At 25.0% G+C, this 24,869-nt stretch overlaps 1 protein-coding gene across 5 annotated transcripts in view; it reads left to right on the top strand.

Annotated features, from left to right (window-relative positions):
• The window catches only part of LOC107441841 (leucine-rich repeat, immunoglobulin-like domain and transmembrane domain-containing protein 2), a 153,754-nt gene that overhangs the window by 37,619 nt on the left and 91,266 nt on the right, over positions 1-24,869 (top strand). The gene's annotated exons all lie outside the window — the stretch shown is intronic.

Below are 24,869 nucleotides of genomic sequence, written 5' to 3'. Positions count from 1 at the left end.
TTTAATATTAATCAGCTATGTCATTACTCAGCGTCTTAGTGAATAAGTTACCAAATCTGCTTAAACTTGTAATGGGTATTTTTTTAGTAGTAGTGAAATAACAATTACAGTACACGCTTAAAAAAACATGGTGAAAATTACTGAAATGCAACAAAATTTACCGACTTTCTGACTCTAGGGGAACACCAAAAAGCTAAATAGTTTTTACCAAAGTAGTTCGGAAATGATTTTGCTGAAATTAAAAATAAAATATGATTTCAAAGTGTGCGGTAAAATTTAGTAAATTTATCAAGATACCTTAGAGCATGACATAAAAATAATTTATTCGAAAAAAAAATTTCTTAAGTTTTCTACTTTTTACTAAATGTGTGGTAAAAAAACTATGATTTTGAAAACTAGAATTTTTGGTAAGACATTACCATATTAATAGAAATACTACAGAATGGATGGTTTAAATACTGCATAATTTGGTTTTGTAAACCAAAGTTATTAGCCATTTTATTTTTATTTTTATTTATTTATTTTTTGACCGAAATGCTATTAACTCTTGGTATCGCATTTTATCATGAATTTTTTTCTCCGAGTGCATATACTTAGCAATATTTATTATCAATATAGGATCTGAATTGTGATAACATGTCTTCGGATCATCCTCAGGGATGCTTTCCTGACCGTCGCCAATAGCCCATTGATCAGTTCTAGTGTGACGTAAATAAGTTACAACAATACAATGCTCACTAGTGCTTTGAAATAGACAAAATGCCACTAAGAATTTTATGCATATATTTAACTATTGGTATACTATAATAGTCAACATTATTGAAAACGAAGTTTAATAAATGAATAATAAAATACTAAATTAAAAATTTTGCAACCAGTTTAAATAAAAAAATAAAATATTTCAGGAAAATCGAAAGAGATTGTAACTATGTTTATGACTACCAGTGTCTTGACTAAAATAAAGAAAATGGCTACTAATAAATGTAGCATAACTTGAAGTATATTCGAAAACTATTCGCCTTGCTTTTTCATTTTACTTTTAATCGAGACATTTTTCTATCGCTCTAAAAAATCAAGCGTTAATTTAATCATGGCAATCAGATCAAAAATTTCTAACTGTAATGATTTTTTTAACTGTAAACTGAAGGGAGCGATTTTAATTTTTTGTCTAAAGTCATTGCTAACACTTAACAACTTCTGTTTAACTAATAATAAAAATAAAATTATTATTTGTAAGTTCAGCAACAATATCATAAATAAGATGTTAAATAAGAATATACTAAACTAAGTATAGTTAAGTTCTTCTCATGCATATTAAATAAAATGATGGTGTATATCTCATGTATAATAAAAATCTTCAAATGTATAATAAATGAAATATCAATATTAGAAAAATTAGAGGTAATTATTTTAAGAAATAATGAAAAAAAATGTTAGTTCTGTTTCTGTAGTTATGTATTTTTATTTTTGAAGAACTTTGTTTTTAGAATTTTGAAATTTATTTTTTCATTCTTTTAGATTTTACTACTTTCCTTTAAAAAATTTTTATAAATAAGAATGTTATAAATAGAGATTATAAAATTTTATAACGCTTTTCAAAAGCAGTTTTCTAACTTTTCACAAAATTGTATTAATTTTGACAATTTTATAAGTCTTCTTCCACGATTTGTTTAAAATTTTATATGTTTTGAAAATGTATCTTTCATAGATGATGCAGTTTCAGTAATTGATAAAAGGAAGATATTTATCTTATCAGAAATATGTAGCGGAGATGCTTAAAATGCCTGGGTTTAACACGTTTGCCTTATAACATGTATATTTGCAATAACATGTTGTTTTTTATGTCTTTTTAACTATTTTTATTCTAGGAAATTGTGTAATATTGATTAAACGATCAGGAAAACTTTTATGACATCAGGGTAATAGAGCATCAATTTAAATTTTGTTTTGATTTTAGTTTCAATTTTTAAAGAAATACGTTTCGCCCAACTCGATTTATAATTTTAAATAACTTTTATTTTTAGGTAAAAATGTGTCTTATCATGTATATTTATTTAAAAAAAAAGTTTTTATTCTTTGAAACACTTTTACTATAAATCTACTAAATTGCTGTTCATTTCAGCGTGAATCAAGATGATGCATAAACTGTTATCGTATGATTTCAATATCAATGATTACTGTGAACCTACATAATTAGAATATATTAATGTTTAAGCGAAACTCCTATTAATTTTACTGAATTGCAATTATTTTTGAAATTTACTCAGATTCATTTCGCTGCAGTCTTTACTTGAATTAATATCGCTGCGGTATATAAATACTGAAGCAAATTTTTCTCTCCAAGCTCATTTATTTGCTTATTTATCTTTTTTTTTGAATAAGTTTCATTGAAATCAAGCTTAAAATGCTTTAATCTACATTTCAGAACTTCATGATCTGTTTCAATTGCTCTAGAAATTTAGCAGTGATTGATGTTTAAATGGTAAACTTTCCTTCCAAACCTTCGTATTTCTAATGTTAAACTTTATTAAGTAATCCCATTGTTAATTTATAAACATATCTGACAAAGCCCCACGAAAGAAAATGATGTTGAAAAATATATGTATATAAAAAAATTCTAGTTTTGCTCTAATAAAACATGTCTGAAATCTCAGTTATCGATAAAAACATAAAAATAATTTTTAAAAAATATATGAATAAAAAATACATGTCTACACAAAGATAGGTCTTACTTAGCGATACACAGATTAAATTGTAAAACAACGTGATTAAAAATAAATCAAGTTCAGAAAAGTAAATACTATAGCTTCTGTTCTCTAAACAAGAACCTTCTTCAGTGTCTAAATACCAAATGTTTAATTTTTTTCTAGACATTTGGTTGTTTCATTTCTGCATTTGGTGTTAATACATTTGGTGTTTAGGCGTTTGATGTTTACATTTGGTGTTTAAAAACTGTGGAAAGTTTTTGTTTAGAGAACCGAAACTGTAGTATGCCCATTTCTGTACATGATGTTTGAATTAATCATGTTGCTTTTTACTTTAATTTGCGTTCCACAACGCGGCGTATTCTTTTGGTTATGCGTATTTATTATTCATATATTTTTTTTTTCAAATAATCTTTATGTTTTCTAAATAACTGAATTTTAAAACTTATTTTATTATAGCAAAACTACATTTTTCTTTTAAATACATATAGTATTTTTCAAAATTATTTTTTATTCAAGGTGCATCATCAGATTTGTTCATTAATAAATAATGAGATTTATCAAAACAGTTTAACACACGTCACTCTCCTTCCACAATCTAAAATTGCTGCTTACAGACCTTTAAAATTAGATTATCTATAAATAAAAAATGTATTTTAGAAAACCCGATTGATTAAAAAATATCGTCTTCATGGACTAAATGTTTGTCCATGTATTAAGAAAAGTATTAAATAATTGCATGAAGCCGTGTAGGTAATTGTAAGAAGTACTCCTACTCCACCAAGCAGGTGTAGAAGTATTTTGTAGGGTAACACTTCGGTGAAGTATGGAGAAAAGAAACAAAAGTTAGATTGTATGTAGACTACGTAGGTACGTAGAAAGGGAAAAACAACGTGATTAAAACACGAACCAAGTTCAAAAATGGACTTGCTATAGTTTAGGTTATCTAAACAAGAACCTACCTCAGCTTCTAAACATCGAATATTTAGGTTTTTTTCTAAACATTTGGTGTTTAGAGACTAGGAATTATTTTTTTAAGTGAACCGGAACAATAGAATTCCCATTTCTGTATTTAATTTACGTATTAATCACGTTGTTTTACAATTTAGTCTACGTACAGCTAAGTATAACCTTCCTTTTGGTTATACACATTTTTTATTTACAAATTTTTAATTATATGCTTATATAAACAACTGAGTTCTAAAACATGTTTATTATAGCATAGCAACATTATTCTTTTACAAATAGATATTTTTCAAAAGCATTTTTCTTCACGGTGCTTCATCAGAAATGTTCATAAATAAATAATGGGATTACTCAAAACAGTTTAACCCACGTCACTCTTCTACAATCTAAAGCTGCTGCTTACGTACCTTTCAAATTAGATTATTTCTAAATAAAAAATGTCTTTTAGAGAAACCGGTTAAATAAAAAATTGCTTTTTTATGAACTCAATGTTTTTCCATGAGTGAAGAAAAGTATAAAATAATTACGTGAAGCAGAGGAGGTAATTGTAAGAAGTACGCCTTCTCTCCTCCTCCAAGCAGGTGTAAAAGTGTTTCGTCGGGTAACACTTTTGTAAAGCACGGAGAAATGGAAAACAAGTTAGATTTAACCGCGGAAAACCTTTTCGTTATTTAACGAAATTACCCTCCTAACACTATGACCTTTGAAGTGTAAAAATTTAGTTTGCTGCTCTTTTTGCTTTACCTGACCTGAATATTAATAAGCAAAAATAAACCTGGAAAAAAATAGAGCAAAGAAAAAAATTACCACTTTTTCTAAAAGCTATTCTTCTTGTATTAGGATATTTTTTTTTACCCGAGGGTATCTTTGATATGAATGCTTAGTATAAAGATTTTTATGTAGAATTTTTTCCAAGTAGGTAATTTTATGTCGTAGAATGTATGTAAAGTCATTTCGGCATTTATTTAGTGAACAGATTAATTTTATTTCAAAGGCATTTAAGAATTAATCAAGGCTAAGAGCAACAGAAAAATATAGAATGTTTATATGTTAGATGGTTTTTAGTTTGAGAAGTGCTGGCAGTGCCATATTAAAAATAAAAAAAAATGGTAAGAGAATTTCGATTTTTTGGCCAATTTTAAGTTGAAATGAGATGTTTAATTACCAGGGTATGCTAACAATTTAAGTCATTGCATTAAATTTTGAAACTGTTGCTCATGTTGTTTTTAGCTAAAATCTATAGAGGAAATATTTTGCTAACTTTTTATTAAGGGAATTTTTTGATAGTTTAAAGGAAATAGGCTACTACTTACTGTGTTTATATATTTTGGTGGGAAAATATGAATGGAGATTTTGTGATTGTAGGAGTTTGACTAAAATAATTGATAATTCGGCTTTAATTTAATTGCCTATCAACAAATATTGCCATGGTGCCTAACGAACTTTCGTTAAAAAAAGCAGAGGTACATGTTAGTTCATATAAAGTGGCTACTTTTTTCAATTTCATAACACTTTAGTACTGGAGTATATAGATCTGATACAGATGCAAATACTTCAGATACAAATATGTATATTTATATCATCACTATATCACTGTAAAGAGAAAAACATCCTCCAACCTAGATATTGATAAATATTTTCCGATCCTAGACATTTCTTATGAAAAAAAGGAGTGTAGAAACTAATCAATATAATAGACTTCTGCATATAAGTAGACATATAAGTATATATATATTTTTAATATGTAACAGTAATGAGCAAAACATCTTCAAACCTAGATATTGATAAGTAAAAAAATTGTATCAATATTTTTTCTTCCGAAAAAAGTGAGTCAAAACGAATCTATTTCTGCGTATAAAGAGACTGATTTTTTTCAATTTCCTTCCACTTTAGCATTGAAGGTATTTAACTTCTTATCCAAATATATGTATTTATATCATTAATAAGTCACGGTAAAGAGAAAAACATCCTCCTACCTAAATATTGATAAATGAAACTTTGTTTTTGAACCTTTACTACCACTTTAGCATTATCAGATCCAAAGGTATTTAACTTCATATTCAAAAATGCACATATTTACATTATCAATACTCTCTATTCAATTTTTTAGTATCAAATGGCTAATCAATTTTTTAGTATCAAATGGCTACTTTTTTCGTTCGTTAGCCTACCACTTTATCTATGAAGGTATTTAACATTTAACTTCCAGATCCAAATATATATATATATATATATATATATATATATATATATATATATATATATATATATATATATATATATATATATATATATATATATATATATATATAATATATATATATATATATATATATATATATATATATATATATATATATATATATATATATATATATATATATATATATATATATATATATATATATATATATATATATATATATATATATTATATCACAGAAAAGTGTAAAACATCCTCCAACCTAGATATTGATAAATAAAATTGTCGCAATGTTATTTTTTGTTCAAAAAAATGCATTGTCTAAACTAATCAATTTTTGCTTAATTGAATTTTGATTGCATTGCATTTTGTTCAAAGATAATGGAATTAAATTCCGAACCTATACCAAGGACTATCTCATTTTCAGACCTTATTTTAGTTTTATGGCTTTTTATTATGACCTGAGGACTACGTCTTTAGCTACTATACTAACGAATAAAAACCATAAATTATGCTTTCAATGTATCATCCGACATTTATTACATGGAACGGAAGATTAATCTCGCTATTAATGCTTGTTGTAAAACTTTTGGTAAATCCGATTAGTGTGCAAAAGGAATTCAAAATGCATTTCCAACAAATTGCACTACTATCTAAAGCAAGTGAAGTTCTTTCAAACAATTTGTAATACAATTTCTGGGAACAGATTAAAACATTTTGTCAACGTGATTCTAAAATTACTTTCGTAACTTGGTCTTATAAAATCTATTTAAAGAGATCAGAGAATATTGAATTTCATTTTAAAAACTGGTGGTTAAATTTCTATGAAGATTATTTGTATATCAGCTATTTAAAAGTCATAAGCAACTGTCTAAACGAGATTTAAGAAAGTTCAGTGAAATATTTTAAATTTTTAAAACTTTATTTGCGGTTGACAATTTGTGTAACGTGTTGTATTCCGCTAGAACGAATTGTTTTTCTTTTAAAACTAATTGATTTGAAAATGTGTTAATTATTTTTTTTTAACCACGTCGCAATAATGTCACATAAAGAAATACAATGTTAAAGTTCATTGAAAATCCAATTTACATCTTCTTTAAAATTTAAATTAATTATTTTGCTAGACTTATTTTTGGACTGTTTAAAACAGACACAACTTCAACTTATCTATATTAAAATTTGCATGTTTATTAATTTTAAAATTTTATGATTTTCCAGTCTCCGCATATGTATGCTTCAAAATGAAACTGTTTGAACTATAATGTTTTGCGATCAATTTATTAATTTTTATCTCCAATTAAAGTATAGGGTATTCAACTGCTATACCTGCTTCTTTAGTACATATTTAATATTGCTGATTAACTGCCATAATTAAATTAACGCTTGATTTTTGAGAGTGATAGAAAAATGTCTTGATTAAAATTTGATGTGATTAAAGTTAAGCAATTAAGAATTATGCTATGAGCCTAATGAGAGATGAAATTTAACATAAAATTAATTCTTATTCCATACTTTAATTATTCCGCTAAAGATTGAAATAAAGGAATCTTAAACTGAAATAAAATAAACTTCCACTGAAGTCAAAACCAAAAATTGTTATATATTTATATTCACTTGTTATATTCTATTATTAAATATCAAGAGAAAAACTGAATTTTGAATATATAATTAATACTAAAATTTTTATTATTGCTGATTAACTGCCATGATTAAATTAACGCTTGATTTTTCAGAGTGATAGAAAAATGTCTTGAATAAAATTTGATGTGATTAAAGTTAAGCATTTGAGAATTATGCGATGAACTTAATGAGTGATAAAATTTATCATAAAATTAATTCTTATTCCCTATTTTGATTAATCCGCTAAATATAGAAGTGAAAGAGTATTCAATTGAAATTAAAGAATCTTCCGCTTAAGTCAGAACCAAAAATTACTATATATTTATATTCACTTGCTTTATTCTATTATTAAATATCAAGAGAAAAACTCAATTTAGAATATATAATTGATACTAAAAGTATTATTATTGCTGATTAACTGCCGTGATTAAATTAACGCTTGATTTTTCAGAGTGATAGAAAAATGTCTTGATTAAAATTTGATGTGATTAAAGTTAAACAATTAAGAATTATGGTATGAACTTAATGAGTGATGAAATTTAACATGAAATTAATTCTTATTCCATGTTTTGATTATTCCGCAGAGATAGAAATAAAAGAATCTTCAACTGAAATAAAAAAAATCTTCCACTGAAATCAAAACCAAAACTTACTATATATTTATATTCACTTGCTATATTCTATTATTAAATATCAAGAGAAAAACTCAATTTTGAATGTATGGGCAGATCTCTAATACCTTTAACTTTTGATAATAAAAAAAAACAATAAAAATAATCGGCACACTATTCTTACACCTCCAGAATTGTTTGAAAATGTATAAAATATCAGAAAATAATCGTGAGCATCGAAAATTTTGATGTCCTTATAAACAAAAAATTAAAATTTTTGAGCCAATTTTTCTAGGTTTATATACATTTCATTAAAAATGATAAAAGTGACAAAAGTATCATTTATTTAATAAACATATAATCTTATTGAACCTATTTTTCTTTTAGTGAGCAATTTTTTCTTGTTAATAATTTCATCCATATTTACCCTTTATTTTTCTTCAAAAATTATTAGTATCATAAATGAATTGAAAAATTTTACGATCAAGTTAAATTGTTATAAAATGTATAAAAAAGCTTACTTTAATTATTTTCAGTCAAAAAATATCTTCAATTAGTAAAACATAGGGAAAAAAAACTAAGTTCTGATATGTTATATTCAATTAATTAATCCTTAGGTTACGTTTTGACTGAGTTACGGTCTGGACAACCTAGAGAATAGATCGAAAACTTTACTCAGATGCAACGCAATGCTATGCACACAACACAGAAAATAAATTAGGCAATGACAAACGTGTGATCAAAATTTTGATTGATTTTAACATTTACTTTTTAGATCTGCGTCTGATTACGGTCTTCACATCGTAACTGTAACCTCACCGAATGACAGTTTGTGATTATAAACCTAGAAAAATTAGTTCAAAAATTTTAATTTTTTTTATACTTATAAGGGCATCAACATTTTCAATGTTCACGATTATTTTCTGATATTTTATGTATTTTATTTTCAAACAATTCTGGAGATGTAAAAATAGTGTGCCTATTATTTTTTATTGCTTTTTTTATTATCAAAAATTAAAGGTTTTCGAGATCTGCCCTTATATTCACTGGTTATGTTCTATTATTAAATATCAAGAGAAAAACTCAATTTTGAATATATAATTGATACAAAAATAAACTTTGAATTAATATTTTTATCGCCGTTACTGCATCATTTTTATTAGCAACATTTTAGATACCCTTTAAAGTATTTTTGAAACCCTTCAATTCATTCTACCCCAGATGCTCTTTTTAGCAAACCAATTTTTAGGAACAAATAATTCGATTCTAGTTTCAGAATTACATGCCCATACGTCAATTGCAAGGTTAATGGGTACTATTATGTTACGTTATAAATTTTTGAACAACTCCAAATGTATTTTTCAAACCAATTTCCTTATTATATGATGAAGATTGGCCAAATGAGTGTATTGAAAAGTAATACTTAATTTTAATGCAGTAATCAGAATGAATATATTGAGCTTTTATTACCTGATGATAATAATGATGCAAATTTAACTCGATATGAATTGGTTGCCAATATTAATGGTATTTTTTTACTCTAGTACAGCTACGTTTCTTTTTTTTTTAGGTTGTTTTGGGTGTCTTCCACTTCTTTTATTCTTTCGATTCATTTTGTAAATGCTTTGCCAGTAATAAAAAGTAAAAGTGGATATTTTTGTAAATAGTTGTAAAATATGTTTTAAATATTTTTTTTTTCAATTAAAAAATATAAATTTGTTTCAATTTGACATTTCTATTTTCTGGGTCTTCGAAAACGTCGAATAATTTGATTGGGTACAATTATCATATCAGTATAGTATTATTAATAACTGTAAGAAACTAAAGTTTTCAGTTAGCATACAATCTTCATAAATAAAAAATAATTTAATAAATTTAGATGAAAACGTTAAAATTTATCTTGCTTGGTTAGCAGTACTTAAGAGCATTGTTAAACTTAACTTATTTTTGTAAGGAGATAAGAATTATTTTAAAATTACCTTACTGGTGTGGGAGTGAAATTTCCGATTCAAAAAAAAAAGAAAAAAAAAACTAATTTCGTCAACAAAACCGAAATTTGGGTATTTAAACAATTCGTTAGGTAATTTTTCCCTCCATATGGTAAAGGTTTACTGATAATTCTGGTTCTCAAAAGTTCTTATTACCACAAATGTAAGAAAGAACTACAAAACTGAAAAAATAAATTTAACTGTATAAATTGTTTGCATGCCAGGCTTCAAAGTATCATGATAAAATTATTGAATTTTATTACACATTATGAAACCATATTTCGCTGTTAATTTTTTCAAAGTCATTCCCAAAGCGCTTCGGAAAAAATTTCCGAGCTTTCTTGTTTCCCTGAAACCGGTAAATTTCACAATATCCTAGTAGGGTTGACTATATTTTTTCTCAGCATATGGAAGATTAGCTGAATGCTTTCACTTACACATAAAATATACTATTAATTTCAGTAAAAAAATTTCAGATTTTCAAAGATTTATGTCTTTTTTTTTCCTCTCTATATTTCAGAACCGTAGCTACATCTTATGACTATACAGAAGACTTTTTATATAGTGTTTCATAAAAGTATTTCTTAATATTTAATTTTAATAGCAAAAATTAATTTAAGGTAAATAATTTAAGACCACCATGATATGATAACTGGTACAAGTTGAAAAAAAAAACTTATTTTTAAAATTAAGGAAATAATGTTTAAAATTTATGATTAAATTAAAAACACAGCAAATCTGTTAATTTCGTAATTTAAAGTAACGTAATTATCTGTTTACAAATGAAAAAAAAATCCACAAAAAGTATAACCTTTGTCAATTACTTCAAGACCCCTAAATTATTAGTTCTTTATCATGACTGAATATCGAGACAAAATTTAGAATAAACCATAAATTAGGAACTTAATTGTCATCATTTCTAAATCAATCTCATTATCAGCATTTTAAAACCTATTTTCCAACATTACCATTTTAAAACAAATTCCTATTCAAAAGTGTGACTAGCTGAAAATTATTATTCGAAGGTATAATGTAATTATTAAATGGAGGAGTGGTTCCTATGAATATTTATGCTTAGATTTGGATCCGCCTTATACAAGTAATCCATCAAAAACCGTTACTTTTGCATCCGCGTACAAAGCAGCTCGCTTGGTACATTATTTTCCCAAGAAATGCACTAATTACTTTTCATTCGCTCGCAAAGAATTTAATTAGGATCGTAAAATACTATAGGAGCCCCTCCAATTTCTGTTTGCAATCCCTTACACTTAACTTAGTCTAGGTGGAGAAAATAAATCGCGTGATTGCTGACTCTTCGCGTGTATTTAACTCCCCCGCCCAAAAAATATACATTACTTCGAAATAGTTGATATAATATAAAATATAAATCGATAAATTTCGTATGTCTTTTCTTTGAAGCTTAGCTTTGTTATATTCATATGGGAATTGATTTAAAAAATTGCAGAGATTTGTGTAATATTTAAATGCGATGTTATAATGCAGTTATGAAATAAATTGCTTATGAGAGAGATTTCGGAAAATTGTTTTTTTTAAATGCATGCTTTATTTCTAAAATTTGGTTATGGAAATTAAAACAAAATTTTCATTTAATTACTTCATTTTTCCTTTAAAAAGGTATTAGAAGAATTTAACATGTGCGTAATATTCTAGATTATGCATGAAATAAAAAAGCAAATAAAATTTTTTGAGGTATAATAAGGTTTTAATTCATTATACATTTTTTTATAATGCTTGTGTATTACAAAATTTCATTTACATGGGTGTTGTTTTCGTTATTTTGAATAAGTTATTATGTATATTTTGAAGACATTATGTATTTTTCATACATTACTCTGAAGAGACTATATATTTTTCATATATTATATTGAAGAAATTATAAATTATATATTTTATTGACTTTCAGCAAATAAGTTGAAATCCGGGTTATTTTGCTTTTATGACCATTTAGTGTAATTTTTAATTTTAAATGCATAGTTTATTTTGATTTTGTGATTAGGAGAAATTTTAGAACCTTTGTTCCTCTGAATTTAGTTACTTAATTCCCTTTTTAATATAAAATACGGCATAGATTTATCACAAGTGAAAAGTTTTATTCAAGTCACATGAACTAGACTATATTAAAAATAAACTTAGAATATATACTTTAGCTTAAATAAGATCTGCATGCATTATTATCTTTCACTACGCTTACATCATTTATAATTTAATTCACATTCATTTTACATATGGTAGCCTCGCTGTTGAAGTAAACTGATGCTTTAAATTTTAATAATGACTTGCAATGAATTGTTTGAGTTCTGGGATATTTTATTTCCGACTGACATTTAAAAGTAATAGGTATTCTTTTGAATGTATATTTTATTACAATGTTATAACTAAGCTGATTTTAGGGATTAATATTTTTCGGAATTTAATTGGTTTATTTTTCACTTGATATGAAATTTAGACTAAATTTATCACGAAAGATAAGTTAGATTCTAGTCATACAATCTAGGTTATATTTTATTACTGGGTTATTTTATTTTTAACGACGTTTTCATGCCTTGTGAATTTGATCTTCTACTATTCTTACATTATATTCAATTTAATTCAGATGAAATTTATTCTTCCGAATAAGTTTACTAATATATGGAGACACTTCCGAATAAGTAAACTAATTTACATTTCACTAATGACTTTGAACAAAATAATTTAGCAATAATTTTTTTTAATTATTAATACATGGAGATAAACATTCAGGCTAAATAGCCGTGCCGTATACTAAATATTGTTAATAAACTACAATATATGCGGTATTCAAACCAGGCAACTGATAATTTTTCCGTTCATATGTTAATGGCTTATGGAAAATTCTGTTTTTCATATAACCACACATTTAGTAAATAATGCAAAATTTTAAAATAAATTTAACCGTATACATGGTTTTCATTGTCTAAGATGTCATGAAAAAATTACCAAATTTACCACATTTACAAAAATTTATCATATAAAATGAAACCTAATGTTATTGTTAATTTTGCACAAATCATTACCAAAACGGTTTGGGAAAAAGTACCGAGATTTTGATGTTCCCATATAGCCAGAAAAAAGGTACATTTTACCGTATTCTGCTTGTTTTGATCATACTTTTTTTACCAGTGTAGGTTCATGTCGTTGGTAAGCTGAAACATGATTATGTGTGCAAGTTTAAAGTTTAAATTAAATTAAACAAAACATATTCCCAGAGATGTAAGGAACAGTTAAAATATGAATACAATATTAGATACAGAAAAAAAAAGAAAATTTTAAAGAAAACAAATTGTTCTAGAGGGCTTAGATCGAAGCATTGAAATGATAAGCATGATCTAATAATAATAACTTTTTATCAAATGTTACTCTGAGAATTGCTTGAAACCTAAATATTATTAGGTCTACAAAATTACGTCATAGCATTGTAATTAAATACTTTAAACAATTCATTTTACTAACTGTAATTACCAAGTATGACTTAAAACATAATCATGAATAAATTTAATACTAGTGCCAAAAGGTATTTAAGTGACTTTAACCGTTTCGTATTATAAATTTTTTTCGATTGTCACAAAACATAAAGCTGTAAATAATTTTTAACGAACGCTATTCCTGTGTATTCTAAATGAAATGTGCTTTCAATTATTTTTAGCACACAAAATATTAGTAATAACCTTAATATCGAAGTAGGAAATTATTTAGTTGATTTCAAGATTCAAAAAATATTAAATTGATTTAAAATATTTTAGTGGAGTAATTATTTTGTTATACCTTTGTTACTATAATTTTAAAAAACAAAAAGCATTGAAAAAACGCAATTTTTCTTTATTGTTAATATTGAAATGATAATTGTTTCTGATTTTCTTAAGATGAGATAATCTACCCTCTTTTGAGAAAAAAATACCTTAGAGAAACAGTATCATCATCATACTTTACCGTTTTTTTAAATAACATACTTATCATTTGTAATGCTTATATTTTTTTTAAATCAATCTAGTTTAATATTTCTAAATGTGCTTAATTTAAAGTAATTCTTGAAATTTTGCTTGCTTGTTGTTATTGTATTTGCATACATATTATTTTAACTGATTGATTACCATGCTCTAAATACTTATGGTATAGGATACAAAGTAGTAAAGTACATATACCTCTCCATTAACATACGATAATTACATATAACTAATTTTCTGTTTGCATTTATTATTTTTACAATGCCTGATAATATGTTTAGGTAATTACACCACCACATTTACGTAACTGGATAACAAACTTGTTCTTCAACTGATTTTGAATCTTTAGATTCTAAATATTTTTACCTTAGAAAAATTTTGTCTAACCTAATATGCTGTATTTTACTATATTTACTTTAAAGTTAAATATTTAAGTATTATACCTTTTAAAATATTTTGATTTTTTAATTTTTCGAATTACTATTATAATTATTTTCTTTTAAATAAAAAATCAATGCATACAGATATTAAATAAAATTAACATCTGTTCGATGTTAGAGATTTTTTCTACAATAAAACTTCATCACATTATTCAGAATATTGCTCTTCGTTATAAAATTGAATAATAAAGTTATACAAAACATTGAAGCATTTTATTCCTTTACCTGTTATCCTAAATTATTCAAATAATTCTGTAATTTTTCATTCTTATATCTAAAAATATAACGAAAAGTATAAGTAGCATTAGTGTGTCAATTCTGGCAACAATATCTGGCAACATACATGATTGAACTAGTGAATTTAAATTGACTAAAGATTACATTTATTAACTTGTTTTGTAATACTCTAGTCACGTCATATAGAAAGTTATTTGAATTGCTCATAATCGCTCTTTCTTTGCCGTGCATTTTTTTGAAATATTTATCATATATTTATATAAGAATTTTATCAAATGTACATCATAAAAAAGTGTCAAACATTCGAAGTTAGACCGTTTATGGAACCAAATGAAGGTTAAATTATTTATGACGAACCAATTTTATATATTTGACATTTTTACAAATTGATAAGTTTGAAAACCTGGTTATATTTTTCAATTATGTTTATGAATTCAGAGCTGCAAATTCTTCTTAATTTTTCTGAACATTTTATTTTTACACCGTAGTATTTTATGTAATAATACTAATTATATAATTAATAGTAACAAAACTCATTTTTTGAATATTGATTTTCAATCAAATTAATTTGATTTGATTTGAATACCATAACAAATAAATATTGTAGTTATGTAGATATAAGACACAGTAATTAATTTGAAATGATGTGTATTGCAGGTAAACTATAATATCTGATTTTTGTTATTTCTATACCATTTTCACAATGACAAGGAATATTTTTAACAAAGAAAGCTATGGGCATTATAAATGAATGAATATTTTCAGCTTTGAATGTGTTACAGACACCTAAGCAAAATGAGGAAATAAAAAACTTATAAGTAAGAAAAAATGTGAGTCCAATGCAATAAAAATTTTTAATTTTTAAATAATAATTTAAAATGACAGTAATAAATAACTCCATAATAACTCCACAATAACTCTGGTAATTATAGAGTAATAAACAAAGGAATATCTTAACTTTCCCAGTTACAATTATGTTCCAAAACAAATTCAGGCTTACAAAAATAAGGAGATAAAACGGAATGATTTAAAAAAAATGTGGGGTATATTTCTTATATAATTCAATATAACAAGTTTTTTCACTTTTCCATAAAACTTAAAGATCTCGGTGAAAAGTAATTTCAGAATTCAAAACGAGTACAATTTGTAGTAAAGGTTTTATAAACAAAGATATATTCTATCGTTCTCAATTTAATTAATGTTCCGAAAACGGAATCAACCTTATAAAAATGAGGGAATAAAAAAAATAATTAAGGAAGTTCTATGATGTTCCAAAGTTTATTTGATGTTCTAAAACTAGGTTAATCTAACAAAACTGAGGGGATAAAAATTAAGGAAAAAATAGTTGTACATTCCTTATATAGTTCAATGTAGCTAGTTTTTTCACTACTCTAAAATACTTAAACATACCCGCTAAAAGTCATTTCAGAACGTCACAAATTTGTAGATTTGGTATTATAAGCAAATGTTTATTCTATATTTCCCAAATTAATTAGTGTTCCGAAAGTTCATTTGGTGATATAAAACTAAGTTAATCTAACAAAAAAGAGGGATTAAAATTATCAAGAAAGAAGGATGGGCATTCCTTATATTGTCCAATGAAACAAGCCTTTTTACTATTCTGAAATGCTTAAGAATTCCAGCAATAAGCCATTCCGGAGCGAGTACAAATCTGTAGACATGGTATTATAAAGAAATGCTTATTCTATCTTTCCCACTTTAATTAATGTTCCAAAAGCTAAATCTACCTAATTAAAATGAGGGAATAAAAAAGAATAATTAAGAAAAAAAGTCGGGCATATCCGTTATATAGTTCAACGCAACAAGCATTTTCGCGTTTCTATAATAATTTAAAAATCCTCATAATAAATTACTCCGCAATGTTACTACACCCTTCGTGTTGTGTTCCAGAACTCAGCAACATCGAATGAAACTTTTCTTATACAAGAGTAGAATTTTAAACTAGATTTGCTGCACAAAATGTACCAAGATTACAAAATTCTAGAGCGTGAGAAGAAGGCGCTAAATCAAATGAATCTAAGAAGTTGCATTTTGATATTTTTACTAAACTAGAAAGTACGAATCATTCAAACGGTCAAATCCCCATGAGATTTCATTGGTCATTAAATTGTCAGAGGGTGTGGCCCTAATTCTATTTATAGAGAACCTTTATAAGTTCAGTATTGTAAGCTTTTGGGTTAGCAGTTAAAAATGTTGTTTTTAAACATATTTAAACGTTTGAATTATTTGAATTTAATTTCTCTATATAGTGCACATTTTAATTTTTAGTAATAAATGCTATTAAAGTTTTCCTGACAAAATATTATTTGATATTTTTTATAAATTAAGAATCGGAACAAAATTATTTTGAAATGTTTAAATAATGATTTGATTTATTTCAACATAAGTTCTGTTTACGATTTCTGTTGACATACTTAACATCGACTCATAGAGAAATCCATTGAAATAATGAAGTCTAGAAATTTGCAGTCACTCATGTTCATTAATTTATCTTATAAGCTATGACATTACAATTATGCATATATCTCAGTTTTAGATTTCAGTTAGGGTTCAGTTTCAATTTAATATACATTTCATTTTATGATATCTTTCAACATTTTTAATGTTAATAGAGTGTATTTACTATTTCAAATAATTTCATCACCAAATTTCTAGCCATGCATGCATTATTTTGTAGTTTACATCGTTATGATGTTACAGATCAGTTTAAATTAGTTGCAATCTGATTTTGCTACAATTATTTTACAATGGTACAAACGGAAAGAAATTAAGACAAATAATACTATTAATAACAATAAGTTTAATGTATTGATTATTAAATAAATGTAAAAAAACATATTAAGAATAATTTCAGCATAAATTAATATTCACTTATAAACGGTCGAAATTACTAAGTCTAGTTTGAAAACACTTAACCACAAAAATATATGCCAGCCCTGATACGAATCATATTAAATAATCCTTACAACTCTGTAAAAGTAACTTTAAAACTTATGGTATATTCCATCGATTTAAAATAAATATATAAAATCAAGATTTCGAAAAATCGTTAAAAGTAATGGAGAATAAAAGAGAAAACTGAAAAGACTCAGTAACAATTTCTTTTTTCATGAATGCCTAAAAATGCATTGTCACTGGCATTTTTCTGTAAATCTGACTTTTTATTTTAAATTTAAATTAAATTAAAACAAAAATAAGGTTAAACATTTACTACGAATAACATATTATTCACAAAAGTATTTCGATGCAAAAAAGCGAAAAGTATTATAAATATTTTTAATTACTTTTAACATATCGTCAAAAATAAGCAGTATAATCTTTTGCGAATAAACTATATAATCTGTCTGCTGAAATAACTGTATAATCTGGGTTTGCCGCGGCTTGGTATTAAATGATTTACATTTTCATAAACTCTGCTTCGAACAAAAATGAAATATATATTTATTGTGAATTATTTTTACTTTATTTCGCTTATATCAATGCTGCTTTTATTCCATATAGCAAGCATTTTATACTTATGCAATAGTAGATACAAAATGGTGTGTTCTAATACTTTGATAACTAGATAATCCTATTTAAGTAGACATTTTCAAAATAATTCTTTATAGAAAATGAAAATCTGATTTCATTTTAAAGTTAAGTTTGATGACTTAATGACGACATTTTGGTTAAGAGGGAAAATATTATATATATATATATATAAATATATATATATATATATATATATATATATATATATATATATATATATATATATATATATATATATATATATATATATATATATATATATATATATATATATATATATATATATATATATATATATATATATATATATATATATATATATATATATATATATATATATATATATATATATATATATATATATATATATATATATATATATATATATATATATATATATATATATATATATATATATATATATATATATATATATATATATATATATATATATATATATATATATATATATATATATATATATATATATATATATATATATATATATATAATATTTTCCCTCTTAACCAAAATGTTTCGTCGATTGTGAGAACTAATTTCGAAACCGTGCAGGCCTCAATTACTTTTGGTAAGTTACTTTCTTGATGGTTAAATAATACGAAAGTACATGTTTATAAATATAATATTTATTTAGGCGTGATTAATTAAATATTTCTGCTTAATGCTGTTACTATTAGGAATTTTAAGTATGCTGTCAGAAAAAAATCAAGCATTTTTTTTTCTTTTTCTTAAACTGTAAAATATCTTAAATGCTTTTCTGTCCTATTACATTCATAAACTATAACTTAGAAAACATAACACCTCAAAAAATAATTTTCTCAAAATTGAAAAAGTGGCACAGATTTTTTATACTAACGAAAAAGCCATTCGTTTTGCTTCGAACGCTTCTTTCATTAAATTTTCGAAAAATGCTTTGAAATTTAGGAATTATGAAAGTAAATATATCGCACAAAATGTGTTTGAAATTTTCTGAAGTGAAAAATAAATTGTGATGTTAATAAAAAAGAAAAACTTATTTAAGGGCGTAATCGCAGAAGGGAAAAAAACGAGAGAAAAAATGAAATAAACAAGGAAAGAGTGCAAAAAAGAACTTTTTCTCATTTTAAGCGCATTCCAATTCTTTGCAACTACGCAAATGTTAATAATTTAATTAACTTTGAGTTACAGAAAAAAAGCAACACAGTATATATTTTTCTTAGTAAATGATATTCAGAAATCAGAATTACCTTATTTAATGGTTGATGCACCAAAAGTTGTAAAAAGTAAACAAATACAACATTAATGAATGGAGTAAGTTCTGTTTATAATGTTAAAAAACTATTTGCATTTCATAGCTTTATACACAATACTTTAAAAATTGTCGTAGTTAAATAGCGATGTTGCTCTCTGAAATGCTACACTCTTAGAAATTTCTCAGAAAAAATAGTTACATAACAATTTATTTAATTGTTATTTTACCATATTCATAAAAAACAGTCAAATAACCAAAAATGAAATGTTATTTAATACCTTGCATAATGGAAAATATTATGAATGGAGTAAGTTTTGTTTATAATATTAAAAAGCTATTTGCATTTCATATCTTTATATGCAATACTTTAAGAATTGTCGCAGATAAATAGCGATGTCGCTCTCTGAAATGCTACACTCTGAGAAATTTCTCAGAAAAAATAGTTACATAACAATTTATTTAATTGTTATTTTACCATATTCATACAAAACAGTCAAATAACCAAAAATAAAATTTTATTTAATATCTTGCAGCAGGGAAAGTATTATACCCGAGAGGGCTAATCTCAAAATCAACAGAACGGGCATTCGTGTGTCAGCGTTGACACCACAATATTCACTCCATTCTCTTCTGCACAGGGAGAGTTTTCAGTGTGCTGCACTTGCCAATTTGTCACCCTGGACTATTAGGTTACTATATTCTCAGTCGCGCATAGATAGCGGCTCCATAAAATTGTTTAGCGCAAAAAAGGTATTCATGAATAAGAAACTTTACGAGTTTCAAACCATGCTAGTAGTAAGCCGTAAAGGTAAAATATGTTCTGTACCCAGAAATTTACGGTTTATTGAACGGGATACACCCGGTTATTTTACCGTAATTTTAGAATGAAAATTTTAACAGTGTAAAAATTTTATGATGAACATTTCGAAAAGTATCTTATTTGTTTGCTTAATTATAACTTTTAAGAAATTTGTTTATGGAAATTCAATTTTCCAAATTGAAAATCAATTCCTCAAAAAACAGTACTTAAATATTGGAAATGCCGTTATTGTATCTGAATTTTGAATTAGCTGCTGTTCGTCTAATATAACATTGATATAGAAATGATGAAAATCCGTTTTTGTTTTCAGTAAATCTTTCTCTTCACCCCTTAATAAGGCTAAATACTCCGTTGACTATTTTTCATATTATTTTGCTACTTTTACATCTATTTTATAGCAACAAAAACTTGCATTTTAGTCCCGAAGAATGTAAGAAAGAGAGTTACATAATAAAAAAATTTTATCCAACTAAATAAATAAATAAAAATAACGAAAAAATAACATTTATTTTTGACAATTACTGTAAAATTAAATTATTTAGATTAAAAATATTACAACAATTTTTAAGACTATACCAGTAGTTTTAAATGAAATTGCATGATAAAATTACTTATTTTCTTCAATTTTTATTCTAGTTTTGTCCCATTTTAAAAGTTTTATTTTTGAACCGTTAAATAGTTCACGCGAAAGTACCGATGTAACTAAATCATATTTTTTGTGGTAAATTGTTTTTAAAATGTCTACACATTGATTTTAAAATGTCTAGAATTAATTTAGAAGGATTTATACCTTAGCTAAACTGAAGTAAATTGTATATTATCATCTTTATTGATAAAAATTACCACACTGTAAACATATTTCTTTAGCACTATATCTAACTTTTTCTCAGTATCATTCTTTCGACTGTGCAAATAATTGCTAAAATTTTAAATTCGCGATCGAATCAGGCATAAAGAAATATTGGTTTACACTCATTTTTTCATAAACTTATCATAAAATGTGAGTCTTTTTCTCTTATTACACTCTAAAAATGATTATTTAAAAGATCTTTTATTAAATCTTTAACGTAATAAAGCGTATATTTAATTGGTGATTTTTTGTAAACACTATAGATTTTAGGACTTATACCTTTTGGCAGCTGAAAAAGATAAGAAATTTGTCTTCTAGTATAAACGAACTTCGATTTTTCTCAATCATCACTAGATGCAGTGACTAATAGAAAATAAACTGTTGGATTATTTCAAAAATTGTTTTTTACTTCAAAACTAAAGTGGCACTTTTCTTTGTCTTAGGAAATGAAAAAAAAAAAATTAAAAAAATAAAAAATACCACATTTTAAAAAAATACTACGAAAAATACCATACCCCTTTTTTGGTGAAAAAATACTACCGTTGTATTAAAAATACTACGTCTGGCAACCCTGGTTACTATGAATTTCTTGTTTTTCAGTGTTACCAACAAATATCGAAAGAAGAAGAAGAATTTAATTTTTATTTCAAAAATTATGTAAAAAAATATTGATAAAAGGTGGACTTATTCACAATGGCTTCTGAAATTATTATATAATATATTCAGAAGCTATTAAAAAAATTGCTGTCTAACCTAGAAATAAAGTAACCAACGAGTAAATACTTTAATAACTAAGAAGATTATTCTTTATTTCATCAAAATTTCCAAAAATCAGAAAATATCAAAAAATGGACTTAACCGCATTGGCTTCTGAGCGGCTCATGTGTATATATATATATATATATATATATATATATATATATATATATATATATATATATATATATATATATATATATATATATATATATATATATATATATATATATATATATATATATATATATATATATATATATATATATATATATATATATATATATATATATATATATATATAGTCTCAGTGGATGGCCTCATTAAACGATTTTCGTTAATTATATTTCCCAATACAAATATGGAGCAAGTGATTTAAGCTTTATTCTAGACGAGCATATTATAGACTTTATAACTAACGAGATAAATCAATAAATGAATATTATTTCTCAAACACTTATCGCAAACTGGAAATAAATTATTATAATTTACTCTCATTAATTGAATTAAAGGACGTAGTAGCATGAATATCTTAAGAGTATATATTCCTGCAGAAAGCCATTAAATCACTATCAGTACTCCCATCTTTCTGTATGACAAGTACTTCCTTCATTACCTGCTAACATTCCCCTCAAATAACCCCTCCCAACCTTTCACAAAATTGAATATTCACTTGCTGAAATAAATGAGGCGAGGTTCTATCACTGGTCTTTAATTGCTCGACAATCTCCATACTAACGATTTGTCATTGAACAATGGCCCCAAAGATGCACTTAAGCATTGACTCTAAGAGAATTTCGGCAACTAGAAAGAAGATCTAATGACTACAGAGAACTTCTAAAATTCTTCCTAATGATGACATCTCAAAGTAATTTAGAATGTAATTTGAGAATTAACATTTGTAAGACATTTATTTTGTTGACTTAGTATTTGGGGTTGATTTGCAATTGAATGATTTTGACCACAAAAAATAGCGTTGGAGTTATATTATGCATAATGAACTAGGGTTAAACGATGAAAATGTAAGTTTTTTTAACAGATTAAGTAGTCTTGGGTGCAAAAATTTTACCAAATTATTGGCCTGTTAAAGATTAAAATTTTTTTTATTAAAGCTCTTTAAAATGGCTTAAAAACCACATTTGTATGTTGCTTAGAACCCGAGATAGGAAAATATTTCTTTTTTTCCTTTATTTAACTTTAAGTTAAGCTACGGTTTTGAATGCGTCGTTACCTTTGATTATATTTTTCCATTTTATTATTTTTATTTTCTATAATTTTAAAACTACTTATTTTAAAACTGAGAAAAATAACGTAATGAAACTTGGAATTTGTATATGTTCAGATGGTTGTTTGTTTTTTAGGAAATCTATTTTTTGAAAAAAATATTTATATAACTTTTATTTTTAATTTTAAGTCCAAATAAAAAAAAATAATCAAAAGAAAAGTAGGTGTTTTGGTTTGAGAATTTTCTTTTAAGGAAATGTAAATGCTAGTTTCAAACAAACTTGCCAGCAATAGAAAGAAGAATTAAATAAATTATTAATATTGGAGAATATTTATTGTCTCAAATAAACTATTAAAACGGAACAAAGTGTTTTTAAATACAGCACAAATTAAATTTGTCAATTTAAAAATACTTTTTAAATATGTTCATAATTTTTTTAATACTTGTTTGATGATTCACTAGCACAAAAAAATTTAAAAAATTAGTTAAGTTTACTCAAAAAAAAATAGAAAAATCATCTCAGATTTCATTAAAATTGGGACCGATTAACTTTCTCAGAATTTTCGATTATAAATTTAGAAGTAAATAAACACTGAAATTTTACTTAGTTTCAGATCAAAATAGTTTGATTTGAATATGGGCTGGTTAAGGGATACCTTTTGTTCTCTAATTGATTACAATATCTCGCATAATTTCATATTCATCTTATTATGATTTAATAATGATATAATTGAGCATTAAGGAATGATGTTTAATTATATTTTTACAGTAATATTTTACTAAATTTTCATTTTAATTATAATAATAAATATAAATAATTAGATTATAAAATATAATTATTTATATTTTAATTATATATTATGTTCTTGTTACAATGGAATAAATTGGACAAAAGCTAATTGTTAAAAAATTACTGTAATTGTTTTATTTTTTTCCGCTTATTGTCTTAAAAACATAAAACAAATAAATTTGAAAACAAAAATCTGGTTAGATGGTGTTGTGAAAATATTATATAATTCTTTTTCAAACTGTATGCGTTGTTTATTTGTTTTCTGACAACATTGAAATTGATATTAAAATAGGCACAAACTCGAAGATTACAAAAAATTACAGTAATTATATCTTTTTTTTAGAAAATTATTGAAACTACCATATTTATTGTATAACTTTGTACTTCCTTACTAAAATTATTTAAACTAAGAATTATTTGTGTATATGCTTTCAAATTGTCTACAATTGTTTTACACTTCAAGCATATCAGAAAACCTTTCAAGTCGAAACTATTTTGGCCACTGAAACATGTGGAAAAAATCATTTACATACATTATTTAAATCATTTACATTTCTCTTCTCGCAAGATGGTTCTTCTTTTTTTTAAAAAAAAATATGCTTTTGAAATTTATTTAAAAATAGAAAACTTTAATGTTTGTTATATGCTTAGAAATCTTTAAATATATGTTGCATATTTTATTTCCACTGTCTATTAATCTGATTCAAAACGTTTACTTGCAATATTTTGTACTTGTTTCCTTTTACCCGTTACTTTTTCAGAAGTTATTGTTTAACCGATACCGTAATTTATTAAAACATTTTAAAGTGATTTCATCTTCTAAAATTATCGTTTCATGGTATTATGCGATGTATTATTACAAATCTAAATTTGT

Source organism: Parasteatoda tepidariorum, chromosome 12 (assembly GCF_982258835.1).
Source record: "Parasteatoda tepidariorum strain Cologne lab strain chromosome 12, Ptep-v5.0, whole genome shotgun sequence".
Taxonomy (NCBI): Eukaryota; Metazoa; Arthropoda; class Arachnida; order Araneae; family Theridiidae; genus Parasteatoda; species Parasteatoda tepidariorum.
Note: the sequence above shows the minus strand (reverse complement) of the source record. Positions and strands in the feature narration are given on the sequence as shown.